Below are 4,197 nucleotides of genomic sequence, written 5' to 3'. Positions count from 1 at the left end.
AAAGGAAATAGGCTATTTTGGCATTTGATTCTCGTCCAGCTGGGGTTCTGAGTTCTGGGTCCATCGCAGTAGGGGCTCCACCTGGGAGGCAAAGGCAGGTTATCAGGAGTTTGGGAGGAAGAAGGCCACTCTCCCTTCTGCTTGTATCTTCACTGAGTGAGGGACTGCAGGGTGATCCTAGAAAACCCTATCTTGCCCTGACTGAACACTATCCTGCCGTGGCTGGGGACGTTGTTCTCACCTGTGGTCTGAGGCAGGCAGGTGGACAACACGTTTCACTGACTGATGGTTCTGAGACTTGATCAGGTATCAAGAAGCAAATAACGTTTCTTTGAATTTACTTCTGTATTTGCTTCATCAGTATTTCTCCTACTTAGTATCTTAAGATATTGGAATATTTTGGTATTCCATCGGTCAGAAATTGTGTATAGAAAAATGAGGGGAAAAATATAAGTTTTCAAGCAATGGGACCCATTGTACTTGATCCAAGATGTAACAAATGAATAAAAAGTGACCTGCCTGCAAATAATACTGCAAATTAAAAAAAAAAAAAAAAAGACTGCCCTCCAACAAGAGCTAACTTCTCTCTGTGCCCAGATTGCTGCAATCGTAGACACGCAGGAACTGAGAAACAGTGCAGATTTGGGCTCCTTTGGCTTAAATAATTAGCCTAGTGGTTTGGGCCAAATGCCGTCATCAGGACCTGGTTGAAGCTGATCAGTTTTCAAGTGTTATGCTTCACTTTCCTTCTCCCCCACCACTTCCTCCTACAGTCTTCTCTCCTGGCCCTACATTCTCTTCCTGCCATATAACTAGGATCCAGTATTTGTGACTCAGACAATTAATAACTGAAACAAGAAAGCATTACCTGGGGGCTAGTAAAACCAGTTATAGCCATCAAGCAAACAGTCAGAGACAGAAGGATGTTCCGAATATATTGGAAGTTCTAAAGGATATCAAGTTAGCTTCATGCTGTTGAATGGTCACCAGAGGTACACACCTTCGGAAGAGAAAAGACAATGTTCACATTGGAACACAATGTGTTAATAGCTCATGCACTTAAGCAGAAATTTGCATTTCTAGAAGATGATTCCTTTGACGAAGAGAATCAATCCTGGGAGTGGTCTTCATTTTCTAGTTCAGAAACTTCAAGGCTGAGCTATGATAACTTTTGACATCACTCTTCATAGTCAGGACAGTAAACAAAACGAAGATCTGATAAGCACAGAAGGTATTGCTCAAGAATACCACAATGAGGGAGCTCTCCTGGCCTAGTGGCAAAAAGCTGTGCTGCAGTCCCAAAGACATGCGGTTAAAATCCATTAAATGCTCCACTGGAGAAGGAGGGGCAATTTCCTCCTCTGCCAGTCTGATCTGGTTCAATGGTATACAACAAGGAAAAAAACAAATACAAAAAAGAAAAATAAAAATTAAAATAAGTACCACCGTGAAAGCTCCATGTAGACTTACTAGCAAAAATGCTGAAATACAACAGTTTGCCTTTCACTTCTTTGAAATGTCTCATCCTCTAAACAGTTGGGAACATTAGTGCACCTATCTGCAGACTGAAGAATCCTAATCTGTTTTTCACAGATCTTTGACTATTAATAGTAGTTAGTTGTTTGGTTGTTTTGTCCATTAGTTTTACTGAAAGCCGAATAACAAACTAGAAATTCTTTTCCTAAGTGAAATAACCTAATTCTTACTCCAGAGCAGCTACAATATCCCTAGTACCACGACCCCTTCCAAACCCAGCCTGGACTTCCGGCAGTTCTCTGCTGATGTGCTGTTCCAGTCGTTTTTGGATAATCTTCAGTAGAATCTTGGTTGCATGTGAAATCTATGAGATTGTTCTATAGTTTCCACAGTCTGTTGGGTCACCTTTCTTTGGGAGGGGAACAAATATAGATCTCTTACAGTCAGTTGGCCAAGTGGTTGTTCTCCAGATTTCTTGGCACAACTTGGTGAGCACGTCCAAGGCAGCATCTGTCAGCTGAAATATGTCAATTGGTATACCATCTATTCCTGTGGCTTTCTTTTTTGCCATTTCCTTCAAAGCAGCCTGAACTTCTTTCATCACCATGGGCTCTTGCTCATACGTTGTTTCATGAAATTCTTCTGTGTCTGCCAATTCCTTTCGATACAGTGACCCAGTATATTCTTTCCATCTTCTTTTAATACTTCCTGGATCATTTAATATTCTGCCGAAAGCATCCTTGATTATAGCAACTCTAGGTTTGAATTTGTTCTTCAGTTCCTTGAGCTTAAGAAATGCTGAGCGAGTTCGGCCCTTTTGATTTTCTGACTCCAACTCCTTGCACATTTCATTGTAATTTTTTTTTTTAATGTGTATACCATCAAATCAGATCTGAGTGGTACAGGAGGAGATTGTCCCTCCTTCTTCAGCAGAGTATCTGGTGCTGGTGGATGTGAACCTCACATCTCTGGGATTGCAGTGCTGCTTCTTGCCACTAGGCCACTAGAGCTCGCCTCATTGTAATATTATTCTTTATCATCCTGTGCTGCCTTTTGAAATCTTCTATTCAACTCTTTAGTATCTTGAATTCTTCCTTGTGCTTTGGCTTCTCTCTTCTGACATCCATTTTGGTCTTCGCTTCCTCTTCCATCTTTGCAATGACCGTTTGCACTCTTCCTGGGTGATAACCCTTGACATCCTCCCACAACTCATCTGCTCTTGGCTCATTAGTGTTCAAGGCCTCAAACCTGTTCCTGAGATGGTTCTGAAATTCAGGTGGGATAAACTCAAAGTCTTATTTTGGTTGCCGTGGACTTGGTTTAATTTTTCTCAACTTCAGCTTGAACTTGCATATGAGTAGTTGGTGGTCTGCTACACAATCAGCTCCTGGCCTATCTTACGTTTTCTTATTTCTGTTAAAAATCTCCAGTTTGGCTCTGATGTTCTAGAACATATTTCGTATGACAAATGACTTGTCCTGTGATTCAAAATATTTCTTAAAAACTTTTTCCCCATTCCATTTTAAGATAATCTGTACACTCTATGGACTGTTCCACTGGAGCTCTGGTAGCACAGAGAGATACACTGCTAATGCAATAGTAATTCTTTAAATTAGAGTCCTGACATTTACAATTATTACTACTAAGTTACATTATCTCTTGATTAATTTCCAACACTTTTTCCTTCATGTATTTTGGTTTTATCTTTAGGTATATTTTTTATTATCCTTTTTGAAATTATGAAGTATTTGTCTTTGTCTTTGGCAATATTTTCTTAATGTTTATTTTGTCTAATACTAACAAAGCCACTCAAGCTATCCTACGGTTACTATCTTCATGGTTTATTTTCATAATTTTTTTCATTTACATCCACTTGTTTCCTTCGATCCTACTGACAATACAGAATTTGGGTTTGTCTTTTATCAAGCCTGACAATTTTAATAGTGTGGTTACTCCAGTAATGTTTATCCTCCAGTTTGCAAAGCTCTATTTCATTACCATTGGAAGCGCTGGTGGCTTAGTGATAAGGAGTTGTGAGGTCAATCCAAGGGCAAGTTATTAGAAACCACCAGCTATTCCTGTTGCAGAAAGACGGGCAATCTCCTCCCACGCAATCTACTGCTTTTGAAAACCTGCTGGAAGCTCAGCTATGAAACTTAATGGTACTTAACAAAAACAACATTTCATTACTAGTGGAGAATGCATTTATGAGTTAAATGCACTTAGAATTATATATAGATAACTATGAATATACAATTGGTAATGTAATAGATGATAAAAAATCAGCTAACAAATAAATGTCTAAATATCTAAAGTACCTTTTGTATGTCATTATTTAGTGTTCCTCTTTGTCATTAGTTTTTTGTTTTGATCACCTTCTGAAGGTGGAAGGCACCTTCTAGAGATGGAAGGAAGCAAGCCTGCTGTTCCATTATTAAAGTCAAATCCTCTACTATCTGCCCAGCTGCCTTTTTTCAGCTAGATTAAGCCTACAAGTGTAAGAAAAGCCTCCAACATTAATTCTTTTCTTGTCTCATCAGAGCAGACAATGTAAGCTGTATACAAGCCTATCCCTATTTAATATAATTCCCAACGTTGCTGGATTCATGAGTAGCATTTGCTATTTCTTTTTCTAAGGTCATTTTTTAAAAACCCTTGCTGCTCCTTTCCTGTCTTATGTTAAATATTTTCATTTTACCATTTCAAATCCTGTTTGTTAAT

At 38.9% G+C, this 4,197-nt stretch overlaps 1 protein-coding gene and 1 pseudogene across 3 annotated transcripts in view; one reads left to right on the top strand and one right to left on the bottom strand.

Moving 5' to 3' along the window:
- The window catches only part of LOC102865553, a 10,300-nt pseudogene extending 9,125 nt beyond the window's left edge, over positions 1-1,175 (top strand).
- NR6A1 (nuclear receptor subfamily 6, group A, member 1) overlaps positions 1-4,197 on the bottom strand; it is a 348,076-nt gene that overhangs the window by 253,317 nt on the left and 90,562 nt on the right. The window lies entirely within an intron of this gene.

Source organism: Elephantulus edwardii, unplaced genomic scaffold, assembly GCF_000299155.1.
Source record: "Elephantulus edwardii isolate Elephantulus edwardi_28Jun2011 unplaced genomic scaffold, EleEdw1.0 scaffold00116, whole genome shotgun sequence".
In the NCBI taxonomy this organism is placed as follows: domain Eukaryota; kingdom Metazoa; phylum Chordata; class Mammalia; order Macroscelidea; family Macroscelididae; genus Elephantulus; species Elephantulus edwardii.
Note: the sequence above shows the minus strand (reverse complement) of the source record. Positions and strands in the feature narration are given on the sequence as shown.